The 13,802-nt window shown below is 37.1% G+C and overlaps 1 long non-coding RNA gene across 1 annotated transcript in view; it reads right to left on the minus strand.

The window, feature by feature from the left end:
- Positions 1-2,033: 2,033 nt before the first annotated feature.
- LOC135416770 (uncharacterized) overlaps positions 2,034-13,802 on the minus strand; it is a 32,818-nt gene continuing 21,049 nt past the window's right edge. Inside the window, exons 2-3 of the long non-coding RNA XR_010431710.1 lie at positions 5,237-5,302; positions 2,034-2,407 (exon numbers count right to left, since the gene is read on the minus strand). This is a non-coding gene — a long non-coding RNA (uncharacterized LOC135416770). The remainder of the gene's footprint in view (positions 2,408-5,236; positions 5,303-13,802) is intronic.

Genomic DNA, 13,802 nt, shown 5'->3' on the forward strand with positions numbered 1-13,802 from the left:
AAGTAAAAATATATTTATTGGACATGGATAGAGATGACATAATGGGAAAGAATGAACACAGTTTTTGCAGGAAAAAGTATTGTCCTATAAATTTCTCGAAGCTGAAGGAGTCAATAGTCATATTAATGAGCAGGTTGTAACAGAATACTTTAAATGCCAAACATTTAAAGTATTTTTGAGAAGTTTTGTTATAAAACGCTGTTTAAGCAGATAATGGGTAAGAAAGAAACTTTTTTCATACCTATATAACAGCAACTACATTCAAAATTAATCAAAAAATAAAATTAATAAACAAATAGTTTTCACAAAGCAAAGAGATCACCAAGAAACCAAGGTTTTAGGGGGGAATATCCTGAAAAGACTTTGAAGGGAGAGAATGTTGCAGTGGTAAAGTTTGTCTGCAGTGATTTTCTTTCATCAGTAATCAAATCCAAAAGCTGACCATGAAGAGTCACAGAAGGGTCTCATGATACTTGAATGGCCAATAATAAACTGTCAGATGTATTGTGCATCACTGAATTTGGATTAGCAAATTCGGGAAAAAATTATCAGAGGTCAACTCCGTATATAGCTTGACTGACTCTAAATTAATTGTTTCTTGTAGAAAGGAATTCTTGAAGACATTCATCATGAAATTCTAGATATGCAATCTGCAGGCTCTGAAGAAATTTCAAAGAAAACATAATTATTTAGAAAAGGAAAAGAGAAAAAAAATTCTTCCAAAAAGCCACTTACAGTCCACTCTTCCTGAAGAGAAAATAATGAGTTTTTTCTGGCTAGCCCTAAGAATGACACTGCTCAAAATAGTGATTTTTTTCATTTATTTTTTTTCCACATTGCATTTCCTGATTGAATTCCCATTTAGACTGGAATTCTTTGAAAAAGATGGCACCTTCCTTACTGTTTGCAAGCTGAGTAATGTATTTTCAAGACCACTGAAATCATAAATGAATATTTTTTATGAACAATTTCTACTTTTTTTCTTCTGTGTCCAAAGCCTGTTACAAATCTGAGAATTTAAAAATCATCTAAAGGTGATATTATATTTACAAATTTGCCTTTTCAGATTAATTAAAAATCAGCTTTAATCTATCTATCTTTTTAGCTACATGTGTTGGAACTAGGAGGCTTGAAGAATCTTTTGTCCACAGTTTTAAGGACCTATTCCAGTAGAAATAAATCCTTGAGATTTCAGAACCACCTTGCAATTTCTCACTTTCCTTCCATGCTCCCATCTAGCCATTAAGAATTGAACTGACATGGTGAGTCCACAGCAAATCCACCCCTTCCCCCCTCCACACACCCCTTCATTGTGTGGGAAACCATGGAGCAGCTAATTCTGTTTGAGTTTTATCACCTCTTTGTAAGAAGGACAGTGCAGAATAAACATCACCCATCATATAATCTCGGGAGTTGAGGGTCTCATATATTTCAAGAATCAATTTCTAGCACTGAAATAAAAGGACCTGATCCTTAGCTAAGATAATATGAAGAATTCAAATATTTTCTGATGTACATAAACTAAATTCTACTAATTCCTCGCTTATAATGCGGCAAAATTGTTAACATAAGATGCATTATAAAATAATTCAAAAAATTTAAGGTGCATTATTTACATGAAAATACTTGTTTTAAGTTGGTGATGAACGACACAAAGCTAAATGTTCGAAATGCCAATATTTTAAAATTAGGGCGAAATATGAGACTTGGTCCAACCTTCATTACTGAAGTTGTTGCTTACGTGTATGACACTAGATTTTTCCTTGCGCTTTGTAGGTGCTTGGTTCCATCCAAAGGGTGCAGAGCTGTGGAACACACACCCACCTCACCAGACAGGAACATGCTTCTTTTTAAGCTGCCATAAAATTATGTGAACAATCCTTAGACCAACTACTCCTAGATTGAAATCCTTCCCCTTCACGATGAGAGCAAATCAGCAGCAAAGCAAATAAAGATTCTGCATGTTCTCAACAGGTTGAGGCCTGGAATGACTTAGCATAAAATAGAGAAGCCATCAAACCTCTGAATCCTGCCATAAGCACCTTGCAACATGGATCAAAATATGGATTAGCTTCACGGTGGTATCTCTAAATCTAGAAGGGGAAGTGTTTATGAAAAAACTTAATGAGTATTGTCTTTCTTACAACTTTATTACAGCAAGACAAGTGTCCAAACCAGGAAACCAGGAGAGCAGCAGCCGCAGCACCCCAAATCCATGCTAACAGCCTCGACAGAACAGCTGTGATTAGCTCAGGTCCCCCAGGACAGATTAAGGTGTATTAGCAGAACAACACGAGCGAGACGAGCACTGCTGACAACGACCTTACTGATTTCATGGAGGGAGAGTTTCAGTCTCCAGATCTTTCAGCTTCAGCATTTTTGAGCAACAGCCACAGTTCCAAAATAACTGCATTTTTAGAATAGAAGAAATAAGCAGGGAATTACTTGACGTGTTTTAATGGGTATTTCCGTCTTCCCCCCTTTCTCTTCGTAGAATCACCAGCTCATGGGCATTTGTGCAACTAACAAACAGATGCATATCACAGCATAAAATTAAGATTAAAAACTATACAAATGCAGAAGTACTGGACAGAATTACATGAAGTAGTTTCACCAGTTCTGCTATTTTAAAAGAATATCAATGGAAAAGTCTCTTACATAACTATTTTCTCTTCAGCATATTAGATTTGCAAATGTAGTGATCCATTTCAGAGTTGTACCACCAAATCCTAGGAGGCCAATTTATCCAATAGAATGTTATAATTAACCATATCAAATGCTAAGATCCTTGGAGGCTGTAGGAGCTCAGCAAAACAGGTGTTTATACAAATCAAAAGGAGAAAGGATAGAATACAATGAAACAGATCAAGGAAGAAAATACTGGTCAACACAAGCATGATGTACTTCTCTTCTACAGCTGGATTATTCCAGAAGCAAACTGGAATAGTGAAAAAAAAAATAAGCCATTATTTTTCATTAAACGAGACAACCAATTTTCATTGGTATTGTACAAAGGAATATGGAATATGTCTGTGTGACAAAACAAATACAGCCTGAATACTATAGTGGTTAATTCCTGAAAGTTTGCAATAGAGTGCATAATTTGCAATAGAGTACATGCACGACATACACAAATCACAGAATGCTATAGAAATGGGTTATTGTGCTCTTCTTTTTATAGAAGTAAATTCTATTATTTGGTACTATCTCTATATATCCAGGATAGATTTTAGTAAATAAATGGAAGCTTTGGGAGAGGTATAACCCACACCACCCCAAGAAAAAAACAAAACCAAACTGACATCCCCACAACCCCACAACCTGTAGCCTGATTTAGATATTGTGGGTAATCATATTGCTGTTGCTTAAATTGCCCCCTGACATCAGGCATGCTGGTAGTTGATTAAAATAGTCTTGTACTTTGGCAGGCTCCTTTTTTTAGGCAATACCCATGGTTTGAATAGAAGCCTAGACATCTGTCAGGTACCTGAAATCAGGGTTAAAACGGAATGTTTCTGTAAACAGCAGCTCTAAGCCCCATTAATATCTGTGGACATGTGCTCATAGAGCCAATGAGGGGTTTTGTCCCTACCTACATCCCTTCCAAAATGGCACTCTCCTTTCTTTTTCTGCTGTGTCACAAGGACATAATTTCTAACTCCCATAAACTGGAACGTCAGAATGGTGTTCTGATGATTGTAATGGGTGTTTTTGGTTTTTTTGCTCTTAGGAGATAATGTATTTCTAACAGCTTCTGTTTCTTCACATATTGATGATAACCAGCAATTTCCTTAAGCAGCACTAACTCCATCTCAGTTGAGACCGTTATTTGGAGGATATATTAAAACTTCTTCTTAAATCCCTTTGTTAACTGCTATATGTCCTGCCATAAGTAATAAACAAACAACTTCCCCCTCTCAAAAAAAAAAATTCAAAAAAAAAGTCAACCAAAAACCCCATAACAACTCCTGACTACCATGCATTATCTTTCAGAGTATCATGAAATCCTGATTTGGCAGCCCAAGAGCGGTTACAGAGCTCACTACACATGCCAGTGTGCAGCTATTTGTCTGTGTGATATGGACTTACTGTTTTCAAGCACTTCCTCCTTTCTGAAAGCCAATTCTTCCAGCAGATTTAAATTGCAGTTTAAATTTAAGTTTCCCCAACAAAGATCCACAGAAGAACTTCAGTTTACCTTGCACTGAAAACAATCTCATACTAGCCTGCATGCAAATGCAATTTTAGAAAAATTTCAGAGAAGAGTTAGGGGGAGTTTCTCATTTGTAGGGAGAAGGAGGAACCATTAAAAACTGGAAGGCTGATTTGTGAGCTGTTTGAAGTGCCTTGGAGGGTTCCAGTGTTTCAGAAGTTACCAGCAGAGATACATTAATGAACAGAGAACAGCTGACCCACTGAAAGATGCATGGCAGTTACTTCTATCACATAGCTTTTGTTGTATTATAGAACTCAACTCTCATAAGGATTCTGTAGTCTCCCTTGTAAATACTTCAGTCTATGGACAACAGGTGGCTTGTATTTGCAAGAAGAACAATCATTCCAGAAGCCAGTAATGGTAAGGGTATGGAACTTAAAAATCAGTTAAAGACAAAGAATTATGAGAAGTTTAGAAAGGCCGAAGGAGGAAAATAGGAGGGGTTTAGCTAAAAAATCCAACTCACGCGCCACTAACCCCTCCCCCAAAGGAAAAACCCCAAACTGAACACACACACAAAGACCCCAAAAACCACATAAACCCAACCCCTCCCCTCCACACACAAAAGGGCTGTTAAGGCTCAATTTTGCAAAAGGATCTGTTATATTTTGTATCAACATTAAGTCATGTTTGCCAAAAAATTTGCTCTGGGAAGAAACCATTGGAATATGCTACAGTGCGGGGTAAAGTGTTTTCAATTTATTCTCAAATAACATCCTGTGATGCAACATTCATTTTTAGCCATATGGAGTGGCTAATAAGGTCAAAAATATTTTCTGTTGTATAATGCTGCATGCATAGGCAGTGTGTTGGGCCATTCATAGCTCTCTTATACAATAAAAATACTAGGATTTAAAGGTAATTTATAGAGATTTCATAAAAGCAGCATCCCTTTTCTGTAGGAAAAAATCAATTTTGTACTTTGTAATCTAGTGTTTCTCATTAGCTTATGATCCTGCTGTGACAGAAGTGCAAGAGTTATTAAGGAAAGAAAGGAGAAATATCCATCCTCTCACTTACTTTGTGTTCTGTGTTCTGTGGTGTCCAAAAGTGCCAGTCAAGATTGAAACCTAATTGTGCCTGAGTCTGTGAAAACATGAAATGAGATCACATTACTGTCAGTAGCTTGAATAGAAGATTATGCCTGGGTCTGCTTTGGGGCAGTTGGCAGAACTGAATCTTGAGGAGATTAAATGAGATGTATGTCAAGAGACCGGTGCAACAAGACAGCAAACCTCTTCCAGGTATAAGGCATACATAGCAAAGGAATAAAGGATGAAAAAGGTTCAAGGTGAAAACAGATCAAGATGTTCCAGGCCTTCACACAGAGGGATAAGGGATTGAACCTGGCAGTTAGTCTACTATCAAGTAGGACTTACTCAAAAGAAGCCAGTGCAGCAATTTGGAGGCAAAAGCATCAACACAGATGAGGAAAATTATTTTAGGAGTTGAGTGACATATAATTCAAGAGGATTACAAAGAAATAATAGACAGGGCAAAACATGGCCTACCCTGCTTAGACAACAGTTTTGATTATAACAAGAAAGATCTCTTCTGAATATGGCTTTTCATGCATGGCTACTGTCCAGATACACTGGCAAGGTCTATGTTTTCCACTCTGTTACAGCTCAGTACCTAGTAATTGGCCACAGAACTTAGGGTGCAGTTGGTTAAAAACCTTGGTCTGGTTCTTTAGAATAGAGAATGTCATTGGCAGCATCATCCTTCAGCATCATGCTTGGCTTGTATCTTTAATTAACAAAGTTAAGTACCTTACAACATTAGTCCAGGACAAAATTAGTGAAGAGAATTTAACAGAAGGGAACAATCTAACATTCTGGAATAGTGGAAGGGCAGTTACAGCAATCAAAATCTACTGAACTTTATTATCATGAGCACACAGTTATTACATTTATGAATGTGGATGTGATCATTCAAACCATATGGATAAAAACCTCCACCAAAACTCTGCTTAACTGTCATTTATTCATTATTCTTCTAAGTGCTTAAATACTTTCTGTGGAATTTGCACACCATTAGTTTTCACTGGAGTGGTTTAGAGGAACACAATAATCAGAGGTTTGTTTTTTGTTTTTGTTTTTTGTTTTTGTTTTTGTTTTTTTTTTTAGAAAAATCTACCCTTGTATTTCATTGTTACTTTGATCCAGAAGAACCACAGCCAACTATATCTTTCACATGTCTGGTTATGTAGCCAAAACCAGACAACATGGAAAGAAAGAGCTGATATGAGGTTTGACACTTGTACGGAAGGATCAGCGTTGGACTATGTTGACCTTAAGTTTCATTAAGAACCTTAATGCAGCTCCTATCTGCCTTCCTCCAATACTATAAATCCCCAAGTTTTACCCTAAGGCACTGGCCTCTCAAGGCTGTAAAAATCTATTTAATTTTTAGATAGGAGGTCAAGCTTTGAAACAGCTTCTTGCCTCTCTCATCCTTCTCTGAATCATGCTCACGCTGCACATCTTACACACAGGATTGGTGCAGAACCATCCCAGTTTACTGCTTCCATCTTCCCACCCTATGTAGTGTCTAAACAGGAGAGCAGCAATGGCAGGTCAGGGCTTTATCTTTGCACAGGCTGGCCTTGTCTACCTGTCACAGTATGGATGGCTTTGCTCCAAAGCCAAAATCTCCTTGGGGACCACTGCAGTACCTGGCACGGAACCTTGGGGGTGACCTCCTGCTTAACCCTAAATATCAGTATAGACTCGCCCTGTGTTCCAGATGCCAAGTTAATTTGTTTTACTCGGTTTTCGGTGTTTATTGATTTTGTAGAGGTGTAATAGGAGGGCAGAGTTTGCAGACCTTGTCTCAAAGGCATGTGTTACAAGCAGGCAGGAACAGCTGCTGTTGTGAGTGAGCCTTCCGGTACCAAGGCCCATCTGACCCCCAACCACTGATCCTCTCTGAAGGGACACAACTGGCCTTTGCCAGTTCAGAGGCCAAGAAACAGCAATAAAGGTGTTTAACAGACAGAGAGCAGCTCAGTTCCTTTTCCTTTTACTTCAGCTGTGGGGAGGGGGAGAAAGTTTAACAGGGAAGGAAAGCTGGAGGGGTAGTAAGAGCACAGTTTTTCTTATCTCAAGAGGGGTAGTGAGCAACAACCATCACTACTCTATCAGTTAATGATAAGCACTGCTCAGATTGTGGAAGGTATCTTTGCAATGGAACAATTGCTCAGTGAACTAGATAACATGATAACTTTTATTTGCTTGTGGCTGGTAACTTCAGGCTTCGTACTCATATGTTCTTGTTTTAAGTCAAATGTTTAAAGTATGAGAGACTTAAAATGGGAAAAAGCGGATGGCCTTAAATTTTAAATTCCCTGATGTTTCTTTAAATAGTCTAGCTTTAAAATACAGCTAGGCAAAGCTACGAAAGCATAAAATTAATTGAAGCCACTAGTGTTCAGCTAATAGAATTTGGCTTAGTCATGCTTACTAGGGACATAAATCTAGAAGACAAAGACAACAATTAATTTAATAAAAAATATAATGTTAAATTAAACATTGGGTTGCTTATTTTTAATTTAAAGACAATAAATTTTGAAAAATGCCTTAGCTTACTTTGGATTTGCTTTTTAAGCATAAAGCCTGCAAGCAACAGTGTAGCACTCTCAGCTCCAGGTGAAAAAGAAATAAGTTCTCTTCTGCACTAAGTGCTTTATGCATAATTATGTCATAAAGGAAAGGATAAGTTCTCCAAGTGTGGATTGCTCTTAAATTGGATGTTAATAGGAAACTGGTAGTGTAAAACACCAATGATATATTGCATAGCATAGAATTACTGAGGAAGGTGGGTCTGTGGAATGAAGTACACAGCACAGACACAACTCATTAACAAGAGTTGTGGCAGCAATTCCACTAGTTTCACCTGAGCTAAGTGTACTTAATTTCAGTTATACCTTTGGAAAATGGGAAGAATAGAAGTCTGGATTTTTCTGTTAGTCTTCAACAAAGGGAAAGAGGCAGAAAACCCAAGAGACCGATCACAATTAAGGAAGTTTAAAGTAAAGTTTTATAAGGAAGACTAGCAGAGTTACTTGAACATTTCTCTCTCAACTTCTTAAACTTGTCATAGTGAAGCAATAGATAGAGACCAAACATTTGTCAAATAAACTCATGCTTCTATTTTTACAATACATTCCTTAAAAGTATCTCTGTGTCTGAGATACAGACGAAATACAAAAACTTGATCATGGACCAATTAACAGTTAGAATTACAGATCAAAAGAATACCATTTTGAGTCACCTGGTTACCATTCCCAAAAATCTGCACTTAATTGCTGCTAATTCACAGAAGAAAAGCATTTACTTTAATAATAATTTCCAGGGTCTATTAATAAAGAGAAGAGCAATCCTGCCTCCCAAACCCCTATGATATAGATGCTGGAGATCAAAACTGGGGCACCACTTGTTAGCAAGTGCTGCTATGTCCTCAGACAAACTCTACAGCCTTGGAAGATGTAGTTTACCTGGAATCTCACTGCAGCTCTGTGTGGATTAGTCAAATGTCAGCAAAGTGTTCCCTGCTGTACCTGTATTAATTAAAGATGGCCAATAGTTTCAAAAGAGAAAGTAGCAGTTAAACATGCATATAATCATTAATGATATAAGGCTATTCTTAATTATCTAAAGGTTCAAATTAGGTAGTCCACGTGCTTCAGCACTGCGAACACAGGAAAAAAACGAACCCTATAATTTCCCTCACAGAGATGCTACGGGAGCTTTACTGAAATAGTCTGTCAACTTGAAAAGTGTTTCTTCCTGTGAATGTCACTGTTTGCACTCCCATCAAAGTCTGCTTGTATAGGTAATTTTCTTAATTAATTACTGTTTTCTTTGGACACAGCTTAAAAAAAGAGAACTCAGCAGCAGCAACAAAGCAAAATAAAAAACCATCTGAAGGCTCCAAGAAAAGGAACATCTAGAATACATCATGAAATATTTACCTAAAGGAGCCACAAAAGTATCATCAGCTGACATTTACTCAGGGTTAATATTGTATAATATTACTATTCAAAGAAAGAAGAAGATTGGTGGATAAATCTTGCTCATGTAAAGAGTCCTACTTGGGTCAGTCAGTGCTCTTTCCAGTAAAATGAATGCTTTTGTCTTAAGTAGAACACTGATAAAGGGCCAGCATGTGAAATTTTGCTGTATTGAATTATTCCAGTGAAACACAGGAAGTCTCCCCATGGTGTTCCCAGAGATCATTTACCCTCCACATACTACCACTTACTTATTTACCTTTCCCTTCTATTCCCTGCACTTTTCATTTATTTTATGTTACACCAATCAGTGTTTTGCCTAGTCATCATCAGTCATCATCTGCCTAGCCCATATTGTCTGCTCACCTCTAACCTAAGTTTTGAATCTTTGGTGTTACTAAATGGTCAAAAAGAAGTCAGGGAGCCTTATAAATGTATGGAATTAATATTCCCAGGACCCCATCTTAAATGGAAAAGAAATAATACACACCATTACAAAGGTATTTTGGCAAAATCAGGAAATCCAATTCTGATGCCAGGAGTGGAGCACACACTTCAGAAGCAGCATGGCAAAATAAGGAACAAGTTGTTCAGAAATGGAATTGGAAACCCAGACAGCTGGAAGGCAGAGGTAGCTCCCGGACACTACCCAGACCCAAATGACCCTAAAAGACCTCCCCTTTTATAGTCATTCTGACCAAGATACACAGTGAGAAAAGTCTTTAAAAGAAACCTTAGAGTGGATGATACTTATGCTCCTCCAGCTGATGTCAACAGAAACACCCTGCAAAGCAGACCTGTTACATTCCTTGAGATGCCTCTGTGCTGCCCTGGCCCCAAAATTCATAGGCATGAGTGTAGCACAGGAAGCACTGCCCACTGCTTCAGAAGCTATGAGTTGGAGAGAGGGGAATTTCCTGGTTTATATGAAATGCATTCATCGTTAAGGAGTTCATTATACTCCTGCAAGCAGGTCCAGTTTCAGTTAAACGTATATAATATATTCTTGATGCCTCTTCCTCCTTCTCTGCCAAGCTCCAGTGCTAAACTCTACTCCCCAACCTGCCAGGTGTTCAAAAGCATCTTACAAATGTGAAGAGGAACAAAGAAAATCAACATGGCTGGTTTCATAGTATTAGGTTTACTGTTATCAGTAATTATGGAGTCATCCATCTTACAAGCATGACTATCTGCAAATAACCTGCAATTTGCAAATGAGCTGCATGAATGCACTTGATTTTATTTATACCAACCTTGTCAGAGTTTATGTTTTACTGGATTCATCAGTTCAACGTCATTCTAACTGCTTCAGTTACCAGGTACCAGCAGTCTCTTTTCTAAGAGTTCTACCAATCTCCTAGAACCTTGGGGCATGAATAAAACTTAAAGTGAAGATAAATTAAGGAAGTTATTGGCAGTAAAACATCCAGACTTCAGTTGTTAGCCACTCTCTCCTGTCCTTTCAAGGGAAACTTGAGCTGCCTTTACAAGAAGAAGGTTTAGTGGTACTCTCTGAATATCAATAACCCTCTGCTTAGTTCAGCATTTCATCAAAGTTCTCCCAGTTTTTCTGTAGCCTTGGAAGACAACACATGTAGATTTTTCATGGAGTAGGAATTCTAGCCAGTCTATCCAAGTAGCTGGTAGGTCCATTTCTGCAACCCATTAGACCCCTGTCCCTTCTAATAATCAGTTCTGTCCTCATGGCTCCTAAAGATTTCCTCTGTTTATACCACTGGCATAGCAAGTGGTATAAATACACAATTTTCCACCACAACTCTGTCTTCTGCTCAAAATACAGCCCGAAAACAAAGGAAGAATTCCTCCTTCAAAGTCAAGAATTAAAAAAGGGAACAAGCCCCAGCCACTTATGGTCAATCATCACTATGAACTAATTTGTGTTCCACAACTGTCAGTGTAAGCACAAGTTCATCCAGCTTTTTTCCCTGTCCACAAATGGCATGAGATTTTGGATAGTACCAGCTCACTTATGCTCACTGTATGCTCACAGAATATATGAAATAACATGGAGCAGGACAACATGGACAACAAACATCATGCTTAATGGAAATTTCGGTTTTCTTCTGTTTTTTTTTTTGGTATGTTGACTTAATGTCCTTGTTTTGTATTGCTTTACATTTGCACATCAGCATACTCTGAGGAAATAATGGCCACTTGTTCTGTCATTCCTTTCCTGCAATTTCCCTTCAAGAAATTCCTCTCTATAAAAAAATTCCTCATGAAAAGTTTTACCAGAACCAATGACAAGGAAAAAAGTAGATATGTTATAAGGGGAAATCAATTTACTCAACACAAACCAGAATTTCAACATGGACAATTTACTTATTATAAATTGCAACCATTCCCTTTTCAGTCTTTTTATGATAAATGAAATTTCAATGACAAGTGAAAGACAGGGAGAAAAAGGATCTTACACATACTTACAGGTGTTACGAAACCAGAATGGTCCTCACAAAAAAGCAAGAATAGTATTTCCAGTTGCTTAAAAAAATCAGCAATTTGGGAGGTATTTTAATGCATTACAGGACTGATATTTATAATCACAGGAAATTAAAAATTGTAAACTTAGTTATTTACAGAATCCAACACTTATACAAGTCTGTGATCAGAATGTAACCCTATAACACAATCAAAAAGTGAGTAGAAAATACTCATAAAAGACCATTTTCATACAGTTCAAGAACTATTAAAATATTGTTAGCAGTAATTTCATATAACAAAATAACAGAACCATAGATTCTTCATCTATGTTGGAAAAGACCTTTAAGATCATTGACTACAACCATAAATCTTACACTGTCATATCTCTTTCTGGCCAATTCACAAGCAGAGGGAAAAAAAGGCCAATGCGTTACCACTGTTATTAATTTAATATTTGACATCATGTACTGTTTAGCATTCTTATTTTAAAAATAAGAATGGTGGTGCTTCATCATGAGGAATTAAACCAGCTATACTCAGTAGAAACTTGCACAGAGTTGCAAGACAATGAGTTGCTCCGGACTGGCTGAATTCACTGAACTGCTATAAATTCAATATACTTAAAAGCAGTGTAAAATAGACCTTCTTTTCCTCTTTGTATTCCTGCAGAATAGTAGTTGGTACACCAGATACATTTGTCAGTGGTACAGTAGGGAACATAAGGACCAGCAAAAGCTATAAAAATCAAGTTAATAACTTTTTGCCTATGACAGGTCCATCAGATTTGGAATTCATTTCATTCACTTTTTAGTGATGATCAAACTTTTTATTCTATTGAGTTTCTCATGCAATTTGCCAAGAATTTTGTGGACATTAATAACCTATCATCACAAAGGTGCAGTAATTAAAGGCCTTGTTTTGACAAAATTGTTACAATCCTGGCACCATGTAACAAAAGTGAGAAAAGCAATTTACTTGCAAACTAGATGTTAAATACCTTCACGTGGAGACTGGAAAACATACCACTACTTTATTGTGAGGTGTAATTTTACGTGTTTCTATAGTGGCAACACACAATACAATTAATTTATTTTCAGATAATAGGAGAAGGAGGGAAAAAATAAAAAAACATGAATAGTCATTTCCTGTCTTGACTAAAATGTTGCCATTCAGAGTAAATAGATGCTATTACACATTTAGTGATTTATTCATCAGCATTACACAGCAAGGGCAGATTGCATTAATACAGACAAAACAAGCAAGACTACCAGCATAATATTTTGCTGCAGAAATATATAAGAAATAAGTCTTATTTACTTAATCCAGTTTGGGGGGAGAATATGAGCGTATTACTATACAGCAAGGTTTGAGAATTCTAATATGAAGAAAGTATACGAACTCCCCGCAGAGGGTCTTGCAAGTTATTAAAGTAACAAAGAATAAATGTTTTTTCCATATGAGAAATTCTTGTAACTGCTAGACAGTGAACTCAGAAACAAATTCTAATTTCTGGGGTTATATTGTTCTATCTGTCTGGTAGTAATTTTCTGCATTTTATTTACACTTTAAGGATTTACCTTAGCTCAGCTGTGAGAACTGAACTGAAAATATAATAAGATCTTATGTATTTCAAGCTACCACCGAAACTTGTAGACTGGATAGGAAAAGATTATCTGAAACTTGCTCACCGAGTTTGTTTTATTTCCGGTACACATACAATCCAGCAGATATAATAAAACATAATAAGAGACAAGGCTGAAGAATCACATCAAGATGCAATCTCATGGAAGATTAAGAGGCCATGAATGAAGATGCAGTGTTTATTAAGGACTTGGGATCATAAATAGAATTATTCACAAACAAAACCAATCCATCAAAAGCGAGCTGAGATTGAAACTGCATTTCAGTGGAGCCCAGCTCTTCTATGTAGTGCTGATGAATATATCAATATATTCAATTTTGATTACAGTGGGAACAGAAAGCCATAAACTACTGTAGGACTGGGTTCAGCACCTTGTAAAACTGCACCTGTCATTTTTTGGTACAACCTTATTACAGAATAGACTTAGTAGGTTCGCTCACAGGCAGACTGCATTTTGCCTTGTTGGAAGATGATTAAAAACCTGGTAG

Source organism: Pseudopipra pipra, chromosome 6 (genome assembly GCF_036250125.1).
Source record: "Pseudopipra pipra isolate bDixPip1 chromosome 6, bDixPip1.hap1, whole genome shotgun sequence".
In the NCBI taxonomy this organism is placed as follows: Eukaryota; Metazoa; Chordata; class Aves; order Passeriformes; family Pipridae; genus Pseudopipra; species Pseudopipra pipra.